Source organism: Emydura macquarii, unplaced genomic scaffold (genome assembly GCF_026122565.2).
Source record: "Emydura macquarii macquarii isolate MOO-44397 ecotype Brisbane River unplaced genomic scaffold, CSIRO-AGI_Emac_v2 contig_2897, whole genome shotgun sequence".
In the NCBI taxonomy this organism is placed as follows: domain Eukaryota; kingdom Metazoa; phylum Chordata; order Testudines; family Chelidae; genus Emydura; species Emydura macquarii.
In genome coordinates, this window is record NW_027133034.1 from 17,273,810 (window position 1) to 17,281,064 (window position 7,255).

The 7,255-nt window shown below is 45.3% G+C and overlaps 1 protein-coding gene across 1 annotated transcript in view; it reads right to left on the bottom strand.

Moving 5' to 3' along the window:
* CDC42SE2 (CDC42 small effector 2) overlaps positions 1-5,727 on the bottom strand; it is a 114,864-nt gene extending 109,137 nt beyond the window's left edge. Inside the window, exon 1 of the mRNA XM_067568755.1 lies at positions 4,753-5,727. The gene's annotated coding sequence lies outside the window, so the exon portion shown is untranslated. The remainder of the gene's footprint in view (positions 1-4,752) is intronic.
* Positions 5,728-7,255: the final 1,528 nt, after the last annotated feature.

Here is a 7,255-nt window from a genome sequence, read left to right on the forward strand (position 1 = left end):
CAAAACAGAAGTATCGGCAAGTATTTGATATGAATGTGATGAGATGAAGCACTAATAAACCTAACAAACCCTGAAAAAGGGGCCACGTTGACCTATACGTGGTCCTCTTCCCTATAATATGATTGCCTGATGAAACTCAAAGATGTTTAAAGAAGGAAATAGATATGCAGATCTGAAAAGGTGACCACAGATCATTAGCAAACCATGTCATCCAGATGCGTGCTTATGTAAGAAAAGAGAGTCAGTAATACTAGTTTGAACGTGGTCCTGTGCAAGCATGTGTTGTACTAACATTCTACACAGGCCACTGAACTGCACTCCTACTCTGCTACTGGATTCCTGGACTTGAGCTGTCAAGCATGGTGAGAAGTTCCAAGCTACACTGTTGGTTTTGTGATGTGGTCAAAGGATCACTTGAAGATTAATATGAGACCACCAAATTCAGTCCATTTTGAGTCATACATAACATGAGCTTCAAAATACAAACTAGAGTTCAGAGGATATTTGCACATACAAACTACTACTACCAAAAAAAATCATGATGGGTAATCTGCTCAGGAGACAATCAAGACAGACATTTGTCAGAGCTGTGGGAAAGTGTGCACGACACTGACCATACTACGATGGCCTAAATTCACCCAAAAATGAAGTTTAATGGCAGAAAAAGAGAGAGATTTGCACGTAATATCAATCAATTACAGATACTTCCAAGGAGCAGTTTTATATCAAAACTTGGTATAAATTAATAGATGTGCATCAACCATATAATCTTCATTCCTCATTTGCAGGGCTGATGTATTAATCACACCTAATGCACCAAAGAGATAATGCCAATCTAAATCTTGTTTTAAATGGAAAATTTCTTAAACGTGTTCTTTCAGGGAAAAAATTGCATTATGGAATAGAATAACACTGTAGAATAGAACAGAAGCTATATTATTGATCTAATAGTTACCTATAGCTGAATTATATTTGGCTTAGAATAGTAGTAAAACAAAAACTGGGGAAAAAAATCTTTGTGAACCAGCCAAAAAACTACGGACAAAAGAAGCATACACAACATTCTAAAAAATCAAGTTCCCAGGCATCACATTATGTCATAATCTCACCCTAGTGGACAAACAATTAATTTTGACAGTGACTGGTGTTTAACATTTCTTCATCACAATCCAATTTTCCTCACTAATAATGTTAGTGCCTAATATAGTTCTTGCTGAAAAAACGTGCTAAGCATTTCTTACTCACTGTAATGCCTCCGTGTGACATCACATTGTTTCTCATCACCACTATATTACTTACTAATGATTTATCATTACACTGAGTGTTCTGGCAGCAAAAAACAAACAAACAAAAAAAAACAACTCACCACAAAATATTGCCTCCCTCTACAAAAAAGAGTCAAGTTTACTTAGAACATCCTGCTGCAGTTTTCCCCTTTGTACTACTTCTTCCCTTCCCCCTACTAAATTCAATCAACTTATTTTTGCAGACAACAGGAACCAAGACAAGATGTAGAAAAGGCTCCTGCCGTCTTTTTTTATCATAACAAGCCATACTCTTTTCAAGCTTTGCTAAAATTGTTACAATGCCAGCTACTGTAGAACTCTGACAAGCACTTGGGGGCCAGAATTAATGACATTGCTTCAAGACAAGTTGTTTTTTCTTGTTGTGCGATATAAAAATTGCCAGTAGATTTAGAACAGTGACTCTCACCTGTTCCTACTGAGACAGTTTAAAGCTGGAGGCAGCTCAGGCAAGGACTAACAAATTATATGTAATGACCCTACAGTTCTCTCTATTCTTCACTCAATCAGTGCAACAACAGGTTATAAAAATACTTGCAAAGGCTAATTTTATAATTATCATCTACAGATCTTTGGTATCAACAATGTCATGAGATTTCTTGAAAAGACACAATACAATGAATTATTTGTTGTAGGAAGGACTCCACTACTTCTCAGAGAGAAAAGCTGGATGAATACAGTTCAGGAACCTGCTTTTCTGTAGAAAATGCACTAATCACTAATAAAGTCATCTTAATTATCAAGGGGAAAAACAAAAACCTTTGCTTCTAATTTCTTACCTCAATCCTAGAGAACACCTACAGTTTGTTTAGACACCAATCCTGAAAATACTTGCACACACATGGTCAACTTTTCCACAGAGTGAATAATCCCATTGAACTAAGCAGTGAGTTCAGTGAGACTATTCACTTACATAAACATATGCAGGATCAGGGCCATACTTATCACTCACCAACATTTAATCTTTAACTTGGCCTTTTTTGGTAAAAAGGGAAATGACAGTAGAAACTGAAAGAGATCAGGAACAGACTAACAATTGCACAGGTGTGCTGACAATAAGTGGTGTCATTTCCAAAATGACTTGCTTACCTCTAACAATTTTTTACTACTATGAAATCCCCATAGATATTTTATAATATAAAATATTCTAAGAGAATTTCACCAGCTATCAGCTCTTCCCTACTTAGATCAATATGGGTGTGAGCAAGGTAACATTGTATGGGCAATTATAAACTATAAAAGTAGACAATCACTGGACAAAATTCTAATCTCACTTACATCAGTGTAAACCCAACATAATACCAGTATAATAATTGGAATTAATCAAGTTATACCCATATAAAACAGATCAGTATTTGGCCTTTTGTGTTAGAATTTAGAAGGCAAATGGAGAGCTTAAAAATTATATTACATAAGCTTTTCAGTCATAGAAAGATAGCTCTTTAATATACTAAATCAAGTTAACCATTTATGACTAAGTAGTAAAACTCTGGTAGACAGCACTCAAAAAATAAGCTTTAAATTTTTATATTTTGAGAAAACTATAAATAGCTATCATCACAGAACCAGAAGGGTGTGGAATTGTTTTTGTTTGTTTGTTTTAAGTGCCCCTAGAAGATCTTGTTACCCACTGACCATAAAAAATAAACATTTTCTTTAACATTTACTCCAAATCACCCAAAGAGCAGCCAGCCTTTGGTTCAAAACAACATTAATTAAAGAATGTGTCACTTATTTCATGCTCAATGTCAAAGTTACAAATCCCAGCCGAGATTCTTATATTTTCTTAGCCTATGAAAAAGCAATAGTTTATGCCAAAGTTCTTCATACAAGGTTAGTCACACCAAATAAACTTAAAAACGTCAGGAGTTTGTTACGTAATTGAAAAGGCAACTTTTTAGATGTATTGGGTCAGGAACACTGAATTACAGAATTAACAGGTTTAAATTCAAAGATAGATAAATTCAGGTATGCAACACTATCTTATAGTTCTGGTGTGCTGGGTGTCTAACTCAACAATGACTTTATACACACAGCTTATGGATAGTGTCAGGTAATTTCCCCAGAGTGAATTTTTGTATTTTACTCAGATTTGTATTATTTAACGATAAAATCTGACACATCAACCATGAGCTCATTAGCACCCAATAATGGGCAAACGTTTTCCCACACGTATGCAGTCAACACTGACTGGCTTCTGTTCAGTTACCAATGCTGCATTACAGTGCCATCACCACACCCTCTGTGCCAAGAAAAAAGGCAAGAAAAGAAGCCTCCTTTTGTCCTTAAACTCAAGAAACACTTGCCCTAAACATCCCCTGTCCCCCTCAAATGCAGCATTTGATTGCCATATTTTTCCCAGAGTCCGCAGTTTTTAATAATTTTACAGAATATGAAACCATCCTTGCTGCCACTTCAACAACAAGGGAACAAGAAGTTAATTGCTAAATACCGGTTTTTAAAATGCTGCAGGAGCATCACTTTAGTCAAGATGAAGCCTACCGTGCTGTGAAGATGAAGCAAATCTGACCTTATAATCACTGTAGATAAGCAGGGGGAAGTAAGAGAGAAAATACTACATTTGTGCTCTAAATCCTACTGGAGTTTCCCCATCTGCTCTCGCTAACTCCACGAGAAAGAGCCAAGCTGTGCAGGCACTAATTCTGTTAGTGTTCTGCTGAGCTTGGAGGAGGGAGAAAGCCCTTGATTTTTTTGCTTACGAATATCCAATAGCGGGGTTTAGAGCTTACTAAAAAAAAAAAAAAACACAAACAAGAGTGTTTGGGGGTCGGGGAGCCATTGTGATCAGAGTGACTCAGCTTCCCTTCCCCAAAACCAGGCACAGACACGGTCCATGCCATTGTGAAACCTGACCTGCCACTGACAATAGTCCTGGCTATGCAACAAGCACCAAACATTCACCAAGGATTTTTTTTTATTATTATTATCCGCCTTCTGCTCCCCATATGCTTCTCCCTGTGAGAACTATCGCCCACGGAGCCCTCGTTTTTGCCCTGCGTGTCGGAATTCCCCCTCCCCCTGCTTTCGCTTGGAAGGCAGAGAAGTGACAACATCATGGAGAGCAGAGGACTTTCCCACCGATGAAAATGGAGCTGCAGGCTCGGGTGCATTGGACAGGAACACCGGAGCCCAGGGGGATGCAGGCAGGTATGGCTGTCTGTCTGTCTGTCTCCCGCAAACACCCCCCGCCCCGCACTAGATCCCACTGCGATGCCAGGCCAGTTTTCCCAAAGCCCAGCTAGCTCCTCGCTGGCAGGAGGCTGGGTGACCCTGCATCCCGGCTTTGCAGGGTTGGGGTGATGGTGAAGGAAGGGGGGGGAGGCCACTCCCAGCGCACATGAAGCCGGAGGCTCCCGAAGGGTGGGGGCTAAATAGAAATGGGGGAAGCAGGAAAAATTAGGCCCCCTTCTGCCCCCCCGTCACTCACCTCCTCCTACGGCAGCGCCTGCCCCTTTGTCTGGCTGCCTCTAGTCCCCGGCGGGTGCCCGGCCCGCAGCGCTGGGGAGGATGGAGACGAGATCGGTGCAGGAGGCGGCGGTGCGGTGCGGTGCTGTGCTGAGCCCGGGCGCTGCCGATCACATGGAGCGGGCGGGGGGCCGCGCCCACTCCGGACCCTTCCCCGGCTGGCTGGCTGGCCCTGCCCGGCGGCTCTCCCTCCTCTCCGGCGGCGGCGGGCGCTGGCTGCCCCCGGCGATGGATGCGGCACGAGCAGCTCCCGGCTGGAGGGATTTTTTTTCCGCCGCCCTCCCTGCGAGCCGGCCGGGGCGGGGAGGCGAAGATGGCGACCTCGGTGCTGCTGCTGCTGCGGGAAGGGAGGCGAGCGGATCCCCCCCCAGGCCGGCGCGCTCCGCTCCGCTCCTCTCCTCTCCTCTCCCGGCGACTGCTGCTGCTACCGCTGCACCCGCTGCCGGCTCGGCGAGTAGGGGAGGGGACAAAGGAGGCCGGGCTGCCGCTGCCCGCCAGCCCCGTGCGCAGCCCCGCTCCTGCTCCTCCTCCGCACTTTCAAACAGCCGCCAGAGCCGCCCGCCGGCGGCGCCCGGGAGACAGGCTCCGCGAGCCGCGCAGGCAGCCGGGGGCGCCCCCTGGCGCACGGTCTGCGCCGCCCGGCGGGGAGAGCGCCCCGGTCCCCAGGTCCCGGCGGGAGGTGGCGGGAGCCCAGAAAGCGGAGCTGGGCGGTGCGTGCCAGCCAGTCCCACGTACCGCCGGCTCAGCCGCCTTGGCCCCCTGGGGTCTGTTCTCCAGGCCTGGGCCCATGGCCCTGCTCAGCCGGTCTCCACGCTTTCCTTTGGGGGATGAGTTCCCGCCTCAGGCACCCTGCCACCCCCAGCCAGCCTCTCTGGCAGCATTGGCACAGCCTTCAGAGCCCTCCAGGGCTGAATAACAGGAGGCAGGTCCCTGCCATCCTCTTCAGACCCCCTTGACTGCAATGGGACCACTCCCTGGCGCCCAGGCAGCAGGACTGGGCACTGTATTATTGACCTGTAGAAGGGCTGTGTATAAGCTGGCAAGCTTGTCTCTCTCACCAATAGAAGTTGGTCCAGTAAAAGATATTATTTCATCCACCTGGTCTCCCTAATATCCTCCGACCCACGCAGTTTACAACTACACTGCAAACACACATTCACTATGTTCCTCCTACATTTCCCTTTGAATTTCCAATTTTTTTGAAAAACATCAGGACACCACTGTGGTTTCCTACTAGCAATCCAATCTTCTTATTGGAAAAAGGTTTTCCTAAAATATTAGAGGGCACCTGAAAATCTAGGTAATAGCTCTGACTGCATCTTCAAGTATGTGAAATCCTATTTACTTTCTGCCCCAGAAGTGGAGGTCTCCTGTTCCCTTCTGTACCTCTGAGAGGAAAATTTGACACTTGGTGTTTGTTGCAGAATAGAGGAGCTCCTATGAAACATAGTCTAAAAATACTTAATTGTCTTCCTGCATCTGGCAGTCCTGTTTCTCTCCTTGCTTCACAAGACCTTGATTCAGAGAGGTACCAAACACTCTCAACTCCCATTAATATCAGTGGGAACTGAGAGCACTCAGCACCTTTCAAGAAATGATCAACATCTCAGAGGGTCAGGGCTGCAAAAAAACTCCCAGATGCACTGGATTCTTAAGGTAGACCCGGAGCGCCTTTAACTCCTATTGACTGCTTCACAGGATCGGGCCCTTAATCAGCAATGGCAATAGCAGCTTGATCTTACAAGCAGCTGCTTGCCTCCTGTGAGGTACTGCAAATCCTCTGTTCCCATGGATTCAATGTAACAATAACAATTGTTATTTAATTAACAGTTATTTATGTATAGTTATTTAATGGGAATTAAGGTGTTTAGCACCTTGAGTGGGCATTCCCTCCTTTGTAGGATTTGGCCCTATCTGAACAAGGAGAAAAGGCTGAGTTTTCACTCCACTAAGCTGAAAATTACAAATATGGAGTAGATCAGGGGTCGGCAACCTGTGGCTCACATGCCAGAGGCCCTAAGCAGGGCTGCGTGGCAGCCGCTCTCCCCTTCTGGCGCAGGGGTTAGGCAGCCTTCCCCCCTTCACTCCCGCTCCCTGCTCCCCGCCACCCCTGCAGCAAAGGGGTTAGGGGAGAGCAGGAAACGGGCCTGCAGATACCAACTCCTGCTGCCACCGAACACCCAGTAAGTCACTGGCCAGGGCACTGGGCCCACACGCCCTTTCCCAAAGGTTGCTGACCCCTGGAGTAGATCATGAAATCTAACGGTTAGATCATCAGTTGGCAGGATGGTGACAGCTATTCAGAGGAAGCTGTCAATTAGTTTCCAGCTTTTCACATTACGAAGAGCGGTAATCCTTCTTGTACCAGGTCATATGTGCCAGAATGGCACCCAACTTAATGGATCATATATTGTTCACTTGTACGAACGAAAATGTCACAATACAAAAGAATTTTCAATAAAGTG